Source organism: Antechinus flavipes, chromosome X (assembly GCF_016432865.1).
Source record: "Antechinus flavipes isolate AdamAnt ecotype Samford, QLD, Australia chromosome X, AdamAnt_v2, whole genome shotgun sequence".
Taxonomy (NCBI): domain Eukaryota; kingdom Metazoa; phylum Chordata; class Mammalia; order Dasyuromorphia; family Dasyuridae; genus Antechinus; species Antechinus flavipes.
This window is the reverse complement of record NC_067404.1, coordinates 61,957,149-61,973,985: the sequence shown is the minus strand read 5'-3', so window position 1 is coordinate 61,973,985 and position 16,837 is coordinate 61,957,149. Positions and strand designations below refer to the sequence as shown.

General features: G+C 41.2%; 1 pseudogene; it reads left to right on the top strand.

Moving 5' to 3' along the window:
- The first annotated feature begins 401 nt into the window (after positions 1–401).
- LOC127543149 (ubiquitin-conjugating enzyme E2 C-like) lies at positions 402–813 on the top strand (annotated as a pseudogene).
- The last annotated feature ends 16,024 nt before the right edge of the window (positions 814–16,837 follow it).

The following is a 16,837-nucleotide window of genomic DNA, read 5'->3' as shown; positions in this document are numbered from 1 at the left end:
GTGTGAGTCCAGGAAAGTCATTTGACTCCATTTGCCTCAGTTTTCTCATCTTCAAAATGAGCTGGGGATGGAAATGACAAACCATTAGTATCTTTGCCAAGAAAATTCCAAATAGGGGCACCAAGAGTTGGCCATGACTGAAAAATGACTGAAAATGTACAAACTAGCTAGATACAGAACAAATCTGCAACAATCAATAGAGGGAAGGCGCGAGAATTAAGGAAGGAGGAGGGCTAGAACCCGATGTTGCTACTTGGATAGTTCTCTTTCTCTAGATCTTGTTGCCATATGCCTTCCAGAACTGGCCCCTGCTCCCATCCATAATCTCAAGACGGCCAAGCCACAGGCAGTAAGTCCTTAATGTCCTTAGGCCCAACAGCAAGTAGTTAGAGCAGTAATTGATGACCTTAAAGATAGCCAGAAACAAAGGAATGTCTGCCTTCCCAGAATTAATCTCTTCAAATGGGTTGAAATCATCCATGGGACACTTAGGACAGTATAGGGAGACCTGAAAAATAAGCTCTTCTTGGAGTTCCTGAGCAGCTCCCCATATCATGTTCCCATTGTGCATCTTGTCACACCCTGTCACCATCTCAGTGTGGACATCCCAGGGAGAATCTGCTTAGAAATCCTTAAGGACAAGTAGTCAGACCTCTATAATGTCAGGATCATTCTGTTATGTACAGAGAGTCTTCTAAGAGAATCCAGCATCAACAATCCATTGAACACATATATAGTCAAGTAAACCTCACAGCCTTTAAAAAGTAACTGCTGGGAACCTACATGAAGCAGGTGACTAGCCAAGAACTTTGACCCAAGCTGTCCCACCTCCTTTCCCTTCATCTCATGTGTATGTATGTATTTGTATATGTTATATATGTGTCTCTCCCTCTTTTTACATGACTTGTCTTCTCCTTCTTCTGTCTCCCGTATGGGACAATGTGTCAAAAAACATTTTCCTTTACTTCAGATGTTTTTCTTTCTTTTTTTTTTTTGAAAAAATAATAGAATTAAGGGACATTGGGAAAAAACCTCCTTAAAAGGTGGGGTTTTAACTGGGGCTTGAAGGAAGCCAGGAGATGGAGATAAAGAAGGAAGAGCATTCCAGATCTAGTATGTAGCCAATGACAAAGCTTGGAGATGGAAATTGGAAGAACAAGAAGGCCAGTGTCACTGGCCCATAGAATATGTGGGGTGGGAGGAGGTAATCTATCAAGTATAAAAAAATTAGAAAGGTGGAAAGGGCAGATTTTGAATGACTGAACACCAAATAGGATGTTTGATTCTGGAGATGATAGGGATCCACTGAAGTTAATTGGGGGAGAGGTTATTGAGACCAACACGATCAGACCTGTATGTCAGGATGCTATCTTTGACAGCTGAGGAGAACATGTCCTGCCATAGAAAGAGATTTTTGGCAGGTAAACCAGTGAGTAGGCTATCATAGTAGTCCGTGTGTGAGGTAATGAAAACCTCCCCCAGGGTGGTGATAGTATCAGAGGAGGAAGGGAGCAAGTGAGATGCTATGAAGGTAAAATCGATAGGCCTCGGCAACAGATTGGATATGGAGGGGTGAGAAACAGTGAGGTCTTGAAGATGACACCTGTGTTGCAAGTAGCGTGACTGGGATGATGATGGTACTCTCGATGGGAATAGAGGAGTTTGGCAGTGGTGGGGAGGGTCTGGAGATAAAGATAATGATTTCAGTTTGGGCTAAATTGAGTTTAAGATGATTACTAGACATCTACTTGAAGACGCCTGGTAGTTTGAGATGTGAATCTGGAGGCTAGGAGAGAGCTTGGATCTGAAAATCATCAGCCCAGAGGGGATGATTGAATCCATGTGAATCAATTAGAGAAGTGCAAACGTATTGCCTTATTACAGTTGAGGTCATGTAAAATAAATTTGCAATGAACTCATGTCTAATGAGGGTTTTTTATGCTTAGAAGGGAATTAGGCAGCAGGGAAGGGGCCAGAAAAAGAGAAAGGGAGAAAGTGCAGATCAGAGCGAGGGTTGGGGTGAATATGATCAAGGGAACAATCTGCTCAGAAGATTAATGGTTACTTGTAGGTAAATGTAAAAGGGTTGGCCTTGACAAGGAGAAGGATAAACTTATCATCGACATGAGTAAAAGAGGAGGGAATGAGGATTATGTCATGAAGATTTGACATATAAACAATAAGAAAAGAGGGAGCTCATGGAGAATGCCCTCAATTTTCTTACTTAAGTATAGATCAAGTTCTTCACCTGAGCAGTTGGAGGAGGAGATAGCGTGGGAGGCTTGAAGAGAGAAGAGGGGGTTTTCGACAGCCTTGTGGGGGAGTGGGATGGGAATCAATTAGCGTAAAAGGAGCAATGGTATTGTCTTGCTGTGGAAAAGGCCTAGGTGAAATTAGTTAATAGAATTTTGTTGTAGTATCCCAGTTGTGATTTCCTCCAGCTCAGTACAGAAGTATGGGTGGGAGAAGCAAAGGAAACAGATGGTGTGTAAGCAAGAAATTCAGCATCCAGTAATAAAGAGTCTCATATAATTAATGTGGAAACGGTCAAGAGATATGGGCTAGAAGAGAATATGATCAAGTAGATTTGGAACTGTTTTTTAATGGCTGGATTAGTTAGCGTTAATGACTTGGGGTCTGCTTGGAAGGAGGTGAGGTATCTCCAGGGGCTGTTTGGCCCCTGGACTGCTTCATGTTTTTATTAGGACTTGGGGAAAGACAGAGAAAGCATTCATGGCAACTCTGCAGACAACTTCTGTCTAGGAGCTATGGCTAATATGCTGGGTGAAAGTCCCATATGTTCCCAACACATTGGCTTTCTTGTGATTTCCTGAATCACTTGAATCCCAGGTCTCTTTGTGTGTGTGTGCACCAGTCCTCCTTGCTTGACGTGCCTTTCCTTCTCATTTCTGCCTTAGAAAACCCTTGCCTTTTGTTTTTAAGATTCTACCTTTTTACACCAAGCTTTTCCTGCTTCCCCCACCCAGATCCTATTAATGACCTCTCTCCCTAAACTACCTTGTTTTTGTTTTACCTTTATTTTGCAGAGCCAGTGAATGAATGAATGAAAAGACATTTATCAAGTGCCTGCTATCTTCAGGCACTGTGCTTGGCACTGCAAATCAGAGATTGCTACCTGACTGGTCATTTCATTGATATAGGAAACTTTCTCTAGCTGCTTAGCACCCTCTCCAGATTTTGGAGTTGTCTAAAGATTGTGGCCCTTAAAATCACATGGCTCTCTGTGACATATTATGTAGGAGGTGAGGCTTGAATTCAGTTCTTCCTGTTTCCAAGGCCAATCCCACTCCGTGCTAGGGTGGCAAAGATAAAATAGACACAGACCTTTCCCTCAGTTGCTCATAATCTACTATAGATATCATATATAGGGAAGTGGTAGCCAAGAAAGGAAATTTTTCTTTGGGGAGTTACAGAAATGGTGAATGGAGACATAGTCGCTTGCCGTGCCTTTTCCTGAAGCAGTGGCAGAATTGACTTATTCTTACTGTTCCCAGGGCAAGAAGTAGAAGGAAGTAGAAGGTGTGAAATGTGTAGGAGTGATGACAAGAAGATGGCAGGTATGAAACATGGTTGGAGCTATAGCCAGCTAGATAGAATGAGCTGGCACAAATCAGGATATTTCAGCACCAAAGCTGAGTGGCTCATTCATCCACTGGTACCTACCTTCCAGGCTTGTTGAGGATCAAATGAGATAATATTTGTAAATCATTTTACAAACCTTATAGAGATAGAGAAATGTTAATTGATGTTGTTGCTATGAAAATACGAAGCCTACTGGGTGCTGGGACCAAGGAGCAGCTACATGTGTAATATTTTCACCATTTTCCTCACCTCAACCTGCTCGCCTTTCAAATTCTAGTGCAGATGCCACTGTTTTCAAGAAGCCTTTCCTCACCCCCCTTCTCTCTCTCTCTTTTGTGAGAAAAATTGTTAGTGCCCTAAACAAACCAGAACCAGAAATTGAGTATCCGAGAAGGACTTACTTACCCACAAGGATTGAGACTCTCCTGAGGAAGAAAAGGACAGAACATAGGTTTCAACTTAGGCAGGCGTAAATTAGGGATACGTCTAGATTGGATAACAGTTGTTCCTGAGAATTTGGAACTATGCTCAAAAAGTTATCAAACCGCGTATACCCTTTGATCCAGCAGTGTTACTACTAGGCTTATATCCCAAAGAGATCTTTTGGGGGGGTATTTTTTTTATTATAACTTTTTATTGACAGAACATATGCCTGGGTAATTTTTTACAACATTATCCCTTGAACTCACTTCTGTTCTGACTTTTCCCTTCCCTCTCTCCATCCCTTCCCCTAGATGGCAAACAGTCTTATACATGTTAAATATGTCACAGTATATCCTAGATACAACTTTTTGGGCATAATTCCAGATTGCGCTCCAGAATGGTTGGATTCGTTCACAACTCCACCAACAATGTATTAGTGTCCCAGTTTTTCCGCATCCCCTCCAACATTTCACGTTATCTTTCCCTGTCATTCTAGCCAATCTGACAGGTGTGTAGTGGTATCTCAGAGTTGTCTTAATTTGCATTTCTCTGATCAGTAGTGATTTGGAACACTCTTTCATATGAGTGGAAATAGTTTCAATTTCATCATCTGAAAATTGTCTGTTCATATCCTTTGACCATTTATCAATTGGAGAATGGCTTGATTTCTTATGAATTTGAGTCAGTTCTCTATATATTTTGGAAATGAGGCCTTGATCAGAACCTTTAACTGTAAAAATGTTTTCCCAGTTTGTTGCTTCCCTTCTAATTTTGTTTGCATTAGTTTTGTTTGTACAAAGGCATTTTGATGTGATGTAATCAAAATCGAAAGAGTTCTTAAAGAAGGGAAAGGGACCTGTATGTGCAAAAATGTTTGTGGCAGTCTTCTTTTTAGTGGCCAGAAACTGGAAACTGAGTGGATGTCCATCAGCTGGAGAATGGCTGAATAAGTTATGATATATGAATGCTATGGAATAAGAAATGAGCAGCAGGATGATTTCAGAAGGGCCTGGAGAGACTGACATGAACTGATGCTGAGTGAAATGAGCAGAACCAGGAGATCATTATATACTTCAACAACAATACTATATGATGATCAATTTTGATGTACGTGACTCCAACAATGAGATGATTTAGACCACTTCCAATAATCTTGTGATGAAGAGAGCCATCTACACCCAGAGAGAGGACTGTGGGAACTGAGTGTGGACCACAACATAGCATTCTCAGTCTTTTTGTTGTTTGCTTGCATTTTATTTTGCTTCTCTTTTTTTCTTGTGCAGCATGATAATTGTATAAATAGGTATACATATATTGGATTTAACATATATTTCTACCGTGTTTAACATATATTGTACTACTTACCCTCTAAGGGAGGGCATAGGAGAAGGGAGGGAAAATTGAAACACAAGGGTTTGCAAGGGCTAATGTTGAAGAATTGTCCATGCTTATGTTTTGAAAAAAAAAAAAAAGCTTTAATAAAAACAATCTAAAAAACCACAATTGTTGCTGAGGGCTTAAAGATCAAGGATAAGGGATGTAGTGCCCCTTGATTGGATAGAACATGTTGTTGGGACTAGTAACAGGAAAGGCTCTACTTAAGGTTAGTTATCTCTTATAACCCACCCTAATATATAGGACTGTTTTGGATACTTACTGTTATAGCAGAAAACAAGGTTGCAGACTGGATTGAGGCTATATAATACAAACAGTATTCTGGGCAAGATAGAGGCACTACAGACCAAATGGAGTTGCCATAGTTTTCTAGGTTATTCACACCCTGCAAGGTGGCAATGATTTCTTCCTTCTCAGAACTGCTAGAGTATTTTGTGATCCTCATTTGCTCTCAACTTCTAATTCAGATTAGACATCTAATCTCACCTCCCCTATAGAACATAAGGTCCGTGATGGCACAGACCATGTCTTTGTGTGTGTGTGTGTGTGTGTGTGTGTGTGTGTGTGTGTGTGTGGTATCACCCTAAGCCAAGAAAAGTGCTTGATACATAGTGGAATAACAACAAGCAGTAAAATCCTGCTGAACAGTTAGTTAAAAGGCAGATGTTTGGAACATAGGGTCACTAAGTGGTGAATATTTTATTCTAGAAACTTCTTAATGATGTACAACTTTATGGGCAGACAGCCAGAAAGACAAGAGGAAAGAGTGCTTTTTAAATGTTGATTTTGGTAGCCCTATTCATGCATAAGTGTGGATGAGGAACATCTGTGAATTTACACTGACTTATATAGCTCCTAGTCAGGGGGTGTTAGAACTCAACCAGAAGTTGAGTAGGTAGAGATTTTTCTCAGCATTTTGCATTTGATGAATAAATGTTATTTTGGTTTTATTTAAATAAGAGTTTGAAGCAACAGTATTAGAGATAATAAAGAAATGCATGTAATTATGGAAAACTTGGTTTTAATAATGTGAATCTTAATGTACCTTTTTGAATTCTAGGATCATTGACTCAGGTTTAGAACAAAGAGAAATGTCAGAGGTCATCTAGTCTAATCTCTTTATTTTGCCTGAAAGAGCGTAAAAGGCTTTACACAAGGGCTACCAATACAGCCACAAAGACAATCCCTGCCCTCATTGATACTTACATTCTAATGGGGGAAACACACAGGAAGGGGAGAGATGGCCAAAGAGGAGTGGTTTGATTGTCAAGTTACAGGAGTTGTGAGTGGGGCCATGGGTAGTGGGCACGTCCTATTCAGGAGCAGTGTCAAAGTTGATTTGGTTGTAGCTTGTGGTTCCAGAACTGGTGGGAGGGCCAGAAAGTAAAGCTTTGTGTTGGGACTGAGGAAGTAGTATGAGAGCAGACAGTGCAGTGAAACATGGGTGAGGGTGTTGTGTGAGCAGCAGTCCTTCTCTGGAGAATAGGGCCCGAGGGAAGACTTGAAAGTGAAAATCACTCCAATGACTATGGAGAGCAAGATGGTCAGAGTCTGACAGATCTGGAGCTAGACCTCAGATATCTTCTAGTCTATCTAGATGCAGGACCATCAAGCCTCTTTCCAATATGGAAGCGATTGGCTTCAGTGGGCTATGCAGTTAATATGGAAAGATACTCTTGGGAAAAGAGAAATCCAAATATATTTGCTAAGCTCCCACTATGTGTCAGATGTTGTGCATACGAGACAAAATTGACAAATGGCTCAGTCTTGGCCCAGATGGGAATATGTACTTGTTGAAGAAAAGCTTGTTTCTAGCTTGTTGAGGTCCAGGATATCCTGTTCATATTACCGTGTTCCCTCAGAAGAAATAACAGGGCGAGCGACTTCCCAGTGCCGATGTATAAACTTTGGAGAGTTGTGTCAATGGGAGCCAGTCAGCAATGTAGACAGGAATGTAACTGATCAAGGAATTGATGACATTGAACTTGTTGGTATGAAAAATCAGGGCCTCACTTGCTTAGCCACTTCTTTTCAGTTGCTAGATTTATCTTTAAAGAAAAAAACTGTACCTTTTTAGAAAGTCAGAAATCTCAATTTAAAAAAAAAGCAAGTGAAGAAATTGAGGTAGCCTGGCGCCAGGAAGAGATTTTCTTAAGATCACAAAGTAGGTAAACAGCAGAGGTTGTTGAACCTGAGTACAAATGCCTCCTTTTTACCAATTGTGGTTTTGAACAAAAATGAATGTAGCACTCACTTCTTTTAAGTGTATTACCCCAACCTGCCATTAGCACTGGTGAATGACTACTGCCTTCTGGGTGGCTCCTTACTCCTTTGTAGCTCAGGAGCCCCTCACAAGTGTACTTACCTTTCATAATAAGCCAGTGGACAGTATTTTGCTCAAATAAAAGGCATTGACTGAGAGGGTCTCATAAGAGCAGTAGCTATCAAACATCACCCTCCTAAATCTGGGACTGCCCTCTTCCATTGTTAGATTTGGATGAGTGGGCACATGCTTAAGACTGCATCGGCGGTCAGGCACACGTGTAGGGAACACATGTAGTCAGGGCAGCTCCCAAGTCTCACAGCATAGGACTCCAGTGTTCTTCTAGAGTCCTCTATCTCTATGGAAGTATCTCTATTAGGGAAGATCATTCAGTTGGGCTTTTCAAATGTGCTTATCTCCACAACTCCACTTGAAATTGCCGGGGTTAGCTGTCACAGTTTTTTTGCTGCCGAAGGTTCTGTTGGTACACATTGCTTCTTCCCTTGAGTGACTGCCCCTCTGGATGTGTATCTGTCTGAAGAGTTGTGCCTCATACTCTCTGGGACTGAATCTCCAACTGCTCCTTCTCGGTGACTGGACTGGCTGATGTGGGGAGAGAGAATCTTGCCCTTCCTCCCAAGTGGTAAAGAGCCAGGTTCTTCCCTAACTGTTGATACCTATCTCAACTCTCCTGAACTACTGAACTCTACATCTTGAGTCTCCAACTGTCTACAAAACGTGGCTATTGAAAGTCTCCAACGTCTGTGGCCAATTTTAGATATAGGTAGGTAGAACATTTATTTAGTCCTTACAGTATGCCTAAGTACTGTATGCATTAAGAATACAAATACAATCAAGAAAGATGATCCATTACCTCAGGGAGTCTACTTATTTTCTATGGGGGAAGACAACATGTAAACAGGTACTGAAAATTTGTTGGGGGGAGGAAGGCTGAAGGTCTTCCGTACAAATCAGTAAAGAGAAGTTGGTGGAAACCAGAGAGAAGTGAGAATGGGATATTTTTGCCTCTGTTGGTCAGGTCTTTTTTTCGTTCCATCCGAAAGAGGCCTTCATGCTTTGTGAAAGTTCTCTAGGTGTTCAAGTTTCATTAACACAGTTCCACCTCATCACCTGTGATCATATCCCGTGATTACACTGAACTAGGTGGTGGCAACAGAATCTCCTTTTTTCTCCTTTTTTCCCCCTTTAATGACACTGGAATTTGGGACTAACAAATTAAAAAAAATCAAGGATGCCATTTTGAAAGTTTGAAAGATCAGAGGATATTCAAACCAAAGAGAGAACATTAAAGAAAAAAACTTCCACTTTCTGCAAAGACTATAGTCTTAGAACCAAAAGATTGAGATTGAGATTCACTCCAAGAAAAATAACTTTCACTGTGAAGAACCATGGCACACTAAATAGTTAAGTAAGAAAGAAAGTTCCTGGGCATTTAGGCCTCCAGATCCCCTAGTCAGACCTTGAACTTCCTCACCTTCACTTTACTTATCTCCTTGCCCTACTCTTCTTTTTCATCCCTTGGACTCAAAGAGAAGGAAGAAGAAAGCTTTGTACCTCAGAGGATAGAGCTTCTGGTGTCACAACCCACAGTCCAGAAGTACAGTAGCAAACTGCATCTGGGAGTGGGGTCTGCAAAATATGGTAGAATTAGGTTGTGGAGAGTAGTTTCATGAAGATAAACTTTGGAAATATATTTGGTCTACAGTGAAATAGGGGCTAGTGGTAGTTCTGCTTTGTCAAGTGACTCTATCCTTGGAGTCATGGAGACAAAATTTATATGGTTGAATACTAATACCTGAAATGGACTTGGTTAAGGAATTCACTGTTTCATTTGGAAATGGACTGTGTTATTCCCAGGGAGTTGAGCCAAATGAAATATTGGATTAATTCAGGTTTGGTTTGGAGAATATTTTGATGTTCGATTTTGGTTCCATAATTTTATAAAATACAAGGTTTAATTCAGATTCAAGCTAATTGATTAGGTTGGTGCCTTAAAAACCATGCACTAGTACTGTTGATGGCCTAGAAAAATATAATTAGTGGTGTGGTTTCATTAGGGGTCAGATTCGGTTCAACAAACATCAATAAAACCCTTGCTTTTTGTGTGCTGTGTTTATGTACCCCATAAACAATATCCCTGGCCTTAATGAGCTTCCATTCCTTTGGGGAACACAAGTAATATGGTGAGGATGGAAGAGAGCATTCACAACTGGGAGGAATCAGGAAAGACTTCCAAGGGAAATCTCACAATTGAGCCTTGAAGGCAGCTACGGATTTCAAAAGTAGACAGGAAGCATGTTGACATCTTTGTCCAGGGAGATAGCTTGTATTAGAGAGACAGTCACTGTCTTCATGTTTTGGGTCATTTCGGGACTCTGGTTTTTGGTTCTCCACACAGATTGTTCTGCTTCATTTTAGAAGTTCAGAAAACTTTAGCCCTTCAAAGAAATCCATTTATATTTAGCTTTTTTTGTTTTGTTTAATATTTAACTGTCTAGAACCTTGTTTGATGGCAATATCATATATACTATCTAAAAAGCCAGAGTTGTTGAGCCATACCCTAGATGTACCTGAAGAAAGTTCCCTTAGAAAGAGCTGCCCTCAAGAATTGAAAACTGACTAGATGCCCATCAGTTGAGGAATGGCTGAATAAGTTATGGTATACGAATAGAATGAAATATTATTGTTCTATAAGAACTGAACAGCAGAGTGATTTCAGAAAGGCCTGGAGATTGAACTGATGCTGAGTGAAGTGAGTAGAATCAACTCTGTTGGACTTTCAACAATCAGGTAATTCAAGCCAATTCCAATAGACTTGTGATGGATAGAGTCATTCTGCATCCAGAGAGAGGGCTGTGGGGACTGAATGTGGATCACAACATAGTATTTTTTACCTTTTTTATTGTTGTTGTTTGCTTGCTTGTTTTATTTCTTTCTTATCCCCCCCCCTTTGATCTGATTTTTCTTGCACAGCATTTTAAATGTGGAAATATGTTTAGAGGTTTGCACATGTTTAATCTCTGTTGGATTATTTTCTGTCTATGGGAGGGGTTAAGGTGAGGGAAGGAGAAAATTTTGGAACACAGGGTTTTATGCTGAAAATTATCTTTGCATGTATTTTGAAAGATAGAAAGTTATTATTATAACAACAACAACAACAAAAAGAGTTGCCCTTCCAGTCCTCCACCTGAAAAGAGAGAAGATTCCATTCACGTGAGAAAGAGAGAGCAGTAGGATAGTTCCAGAGGACCCAAGAAGGAGCCATGCCAAGCAGAGGCTGGCTTCCTGAAAAATAAAAAAAGACTAAGAGCAGGGGAATTCAAAACATCCAGAAGAATCATCAGCATTCTGGGTAACTTAATAGCAAGGTGGAATAATAGCTTATTTAAACATAGATTGTCAGCTGACAGAGGGAACCAGATTAGCTGGTTAAGACACTACTCACTGTGAGCAAACCTTTGATTTTGTTTTGTTTTGTTTTGTTTTTTTTGCATGTTCCTTGTTCTATCTGCTTCACCACTATTTTTTAAAAGTGAATTAAGAAAGCTGCATTAAAAAAAAGTCTATCTTATTTTATGTAATGGGGAGCATGACTACTCCCCAGAGCTGTTTTCTAGGCCTGAAGCTGTCCTTATCAATGTCAAAGGGGAGCCTCTGAGGGAAACAGAAGCAGCTAGTAGAGCTAGGGGGCTAGAAGATGATAAAATGCATCTTGAAGTGAAGTACCCCCTCCAACTATATGCTGGTGAGAACCAAAGGTTAGCTATGAATCCTGCTCCTCCTCCAGGACTCTCCACGACCTGAGTTCAAATCCACCTTCAGAACTTATTACCCTCAGCCTCATTTTATTGATGTGGAAATTTTCCATGTAAGTAAATGAGGATAATAGAACTTTCTTTACAAAGTCTGAGCAGATATGCGTCAAGTGCTTTGCAAACTTGAAAGGGCTGCCTAAAAGATAGCTATTATTATTGTTGTGGTTCTCATTATTCACCTGACTTCCAGGCTATTCACTCAGCCACCATATTCCTCTTTTCTTCTTTTCTTTCTGCTTATCATTGTCTTTTGATTTTTTCATACCACAGTTATTTTCTGATTACTCTCCCAGAATCCTCCGTTTTTTTTTACCCATAGTTAAACAAATAAACTTACATCATTCAATAATAAAATTATCAGCAAATATTTCTTAGAGATGGGTCAGATTTCACATGGGGAAGCACAGGGCATTACTTATAGTTAACTATCAAATGAAACCAAATGCTTTTCTTAAGTACCATGCTAACTGCCTTCAACATCATCTGTCCTTTCTAGCCATCTGATATTAAAATGCTAATTGTGTCACATGAATTCATTGGTATGCATTTCTAAAGCCCTAAAAAGCAACCGATAATTGAAATAGTGATCTGCAGTAACAAATGCTAATTCTTTTAATTGATTGAAGGTAATTCGTGAAAATTGTGGTACATTAACCTAGCCATGTAGAAATGATGACATCATGAACATGAGCCCTGCCAGATGGAATTATGAAAGCAGAATAACAATTGAATGATTTCATTCTTATGATCTCATTTCATATATCATACTTCCGATTCATCTGTACCCAGTCCCCAGGTATACAGAGAAAGTGAATGTGGGAGAAGCACTTGGAAAGCTCTCGGTCTGTCTGAATTTAGATTTGGAGGTTTCTCTTCAAATTCCACTGCAGACTGAAAGCGGCTTCCTGCTCAGCCTCTGGGAAGTCAGCCCGGGTTGGAAGACCATGTTCAGTCTGGACACACCACTAGCAAAATCACAGAAGGAAATAGGGGTACCCTTAACTAATATTCTTCTGGAGAAAAAAAAACAGGACTACTCACTGAACATGGGCAAAGAGTAAGTGACCCTTCCCCTAAATCCCTCCAGTGCCCCATGAATATTCTGGACCAGGCAGTGGAAAAATCGCTAAAGCTAGAATCAGAAGCCTTGAGTTCAAGTGCTGCCGTCAGCCTTTACCATTTGATCTTGGGTAAGTCGTTTAGCCTGTTTGGGACCTCAGCTTCCTCATCTAAAGATGGAGGTTAGATGAGATGATCTCTAATGTCCTTTCCAACTCGGAATCTGAGATCTTCAAATGCCCAGTCACCTTCTAACAGGCACTTGAGTCTTTTGGCCCTGCCCTCTCCCTGTCCTGCCCTATTCAGAATGGAATCTCAGCTGGCGCTTCTAGACCACCACTGCAGGAAGCTGAGTGTTCCCTGAGGTCCTTCAGAAGCCTCTTCCTAGTGTTTTTCTGGCTGCCTGCCCAGAAGAAGCCCCCCCACCCTGGGCCACCCTCAGGGGAGCCAGCGGATAAAACAAAGCAGGCGCTGTACCTCTGCTTTGGTATCTCACCATCTGCAAGGGAGCCGGTGCCGGGAGCCAGGCTACAGGGTGACAGTGACCATCTGAAATGACTGCTGGGACAGAAACCTGGGCCTTGACTTCCTGGGGTTTTCCCTTTTGGGACCCGGTCATTGTCCCTTCCTTTTCTTGAAATTTCCACGCAGTGGCTGGGAGCAGCAAACAACACCCCAAAAAGAAGGCAAAAAGAAGCTCTTACGACCCCACCATCATGTGATAGGCAGAGAAAACAACCCGCCTGGTTATTTTGGCAAAAAGCAACTGGCTGCGCGCTCTTGGAAAGAAATGGACACAATCAAAATACACAGAAATGACACAGTCTATATATGGCTAGGCCAACACACCCAATACACTCTGTGGTCACTGGTTCCAGTAAGGCAAGGCTCAGGGACAGCTATTGTGGGTCTGAAACGTGAGAAAGATAGGGCAGGCCACAACCCCTTAAATACTCCTTTCCTGCAAGTGAAATTGAGGCTTTTGCAGGAGAAGGGTGCCTCTTTGTCTGCTTAATGAGGCTTTCCCCCATGCAGCCATCCAAAGTCTCTTTCCCAGTAGACCCCACTTCTAAATTCTGGCTTTGTTTCATGCAATAAAAGTTTTAATATTGTTTTCCCCAAGACCGGGAGCCATAAGGACATGGCTTATATTCATGAAGACAGCACCTTGCTTTTGAAAGTGCTTAGCCTAGTTTCTGGCCCACTGCCCCGCAGACAATGGAGCCGTGAGTAGGAGGCAGAGGGAAAGGCTGCCGAGGCTGGGCCCAGACACGATAACATCTGTGGCTCTGGATTGCCCACACGAGAGAACTCCGGCCTTATGGCATCTGCTGATTCCTGCTAAGGTGTGGTAGCAGAGGAAGGTGAGCCCCTGTGAGGGTATAAGGGGACCTGAAGTAGATAATGGCAACACAGAACTCACTGACTTTTTAGGAGGCAGGAGGCAGAATTTCCAAGTCATTCCTTCATCTGTAGAGTCAGAAGGAATAGGAAGACATTTGCTTTCATCTGGGGCCATCTCCGACTAGTTGATTCTGCTCTCTTTTTGACTGGCCAGCCACACTTTATACTAAGAACAGAGCCTTCACAGCAGTTGTTTCACTTTCCTTTCATTCAGCACCCAAAAATGACAGAGGAATGGTGGGTGTCCTCTCCCTGTGGTCTGCTCAAGATTCCCGTCGTCGTACTACTGCGTTATATTAAATTACCTTCTTTTCCCCTCACGCTCACCCCCTTCACTGAACTTTTAAGACCACAGAGAAGATTATATGACTCTTCGTGTCAGGTAGGATATTGAAGATGATTGACAATAATCGATAGCCCTCTGAAATTGAGGGCTAGAGGTGAGGTGGAGACTAAAGAGAAAATACCATTACACATTTCCAAGTGGTTTGATTAGCTGGGATGAGGCATTTCTGTTTATGCTATAATTCACTCTGCCAGCTGTCTCTAAATTGCAGAATGGGAGGATTAATAAAGGGCATTATCGAGTGCTTTTTCTAACAAAATAAACAGAAGTTCCTAGAAATCATCATGTCTGTATACCTTTGAGCAATATTATCTACTTTTCATTAAAATTGCCCCATTGCACATGATGAAAATAAGTATAAGGAGATTCTGTGTTGATACCTGTGATCACTAGATACAAGGCTGGCTGTTGCATTGATGTACTCACATTTATATTCAACTTTATTCTGAGAAGCATACTGTGTGTATGTGTGTGTGTGTGTGTGTGTGTGTGTGTGTATGACTGTGTGTGCAGGTGTGTACAAGTGCACGTGTGTGTGTGCACATGTATGCTTGTGCAAGTATATGTGGGTGTGTTTGTTTCCTGGAATTTGCCACCCATGGGACTCTTAAAATGTGTGTGACTGACCTACCCTATTAAATATGGGCTGCGTCCTGCTCCAGGATTTGCCTACTTGACTTCTCCCCCTAGTGGCAACAAAAGGGAGAGTGTGTGGCCCTGAAGCTGAGGCATGAGGGACAGATGAGACCTGGAGAATGGAAGAAGGTGAGACAAGTGCTGTAATGGTGTCCCCCTTCAAAGGGAGTTCATCAATTCAAGAAATCTTACTTAGGGACCTATTGTGTGCAAAGCACTATGATGGACTTTGGGAAGGAAGAGACTTTAGAGAGAATACAGTCCACACTTTGGGTCTCAGTTTCTTCATCTAGAAAATGAAAAAGTTGAACCTTATAGCTTCTCCAACCTCTCAAACTCTGAGCCTAGGAGAAAGAGTTTGGGACTCAGAGTCAGTAGAGTTCTATATGCAACCCTGCAATTCTCCTGGGCTCTACTCTTGCATCACCACCTAATTATCAGACATTTTGAATTGGATGTCCCATAGGAAAACATGTCCAAAGCAGAACTCATCATCTGCCTGTGAAATGCATTTTTCTTCCAAACTTCCCAATTTCTGGCCGACCTACCACAATTCTCCTTTTCTCTCAGGTTCAAAAACTCAAAGCCTTCTTTAATTCCTCACTCTTCCTGACCTCCAGATCCCATCAGTTATCAAATCTTGTGGATTATACCTTCAAAGTACCTTTAATCCATCCCTTGCTCTCTAGTTAGGTGACCACCATACTTCAGGTTCTCATCACGCTTGATATTCCATTCTTCCTTCACACAGCTGCCAAGATGACTTTCTTAAAGTACTGGTCTGATTATGTGACTCTCCTATTCAATAAACTCCAAGGCTCCTTATTACCTCTAGGAGCAAATAAAAAGTCTCTGGTTTGGTATTTCCATTCCTTCACATCCTGAAGTCACCCTGTCTTTGCAGCTACATTAGACTTCTCTTCCCTTCACTCGTTCCACAACCCATCTAAACTGACAATCTTGTTGTTCCTTATGTCTGATATTCCGTCTCTTGTGCCTTTTCTCATTGTCTTTTCCACATCATCAAATATAGATTCTTTTGCATAATATGTGCTTCCATCCTTGTTGGTTGTCATTATTATAGGTATGTTTTCTAATTTCTTTAGTGAAGTCCAAAGCACCCGGAGAAAGATGAGTCATATCATTCTCATGGGAAAGCTACTACTACTGCTGCTTATTATTATTATTATTATTTATTATTATTACGCCTCCACTTTTTCCTCCTCCTGCTTTTCCTCCTACTATTACCTACTACCACCTCCTAACATTTATATAGTGATTACTATATGTCAGACTCTGTACTAACTCATTGTACCTTATACTAGACGAACTGGGTTGAAATTCAGCTTCAAGCACTAACTGTGAGACCCTAGGCAAGTAATTTAACCTGTTTGCCTTAATGCACTGGAGAAGAAAATAGCAAACTATTCTTGTATCTTTACCAAGAAAACCCTATGGATGTTACAGTCCATGGAGTCCCAGAGAGACAGACAAGACTGAACAGCAACTTTCCAACTCTAGACCAAGCACTTTATTCCCCTGCACCAGTTAGCTACCTAACAAACCATTGGCAGTCTATCCAAAACTGGCTTTGTCTTTCCAACTACTGTACTGACACAGTTTCTCTTTTTCTGGTGTTATACATAGTTGAAGGTCTACCTTAATAATAGGTACCTTAGTACCTATAATACCATATAGAACTCTACTGACTCTGAGTCCCAAACTCTTTCTTCTAGGCTCAGAGTTGGAGAGGTTGGAGAGGCTATAAGGTTCAACTTTTTCATTTTCTAGATGAAGAAACTGAGACCCCATAATGAAGGTACCTTAATAAAGGTACATAAAGTAAGCTAGTTTGGGGTTTTGGTCTACTTT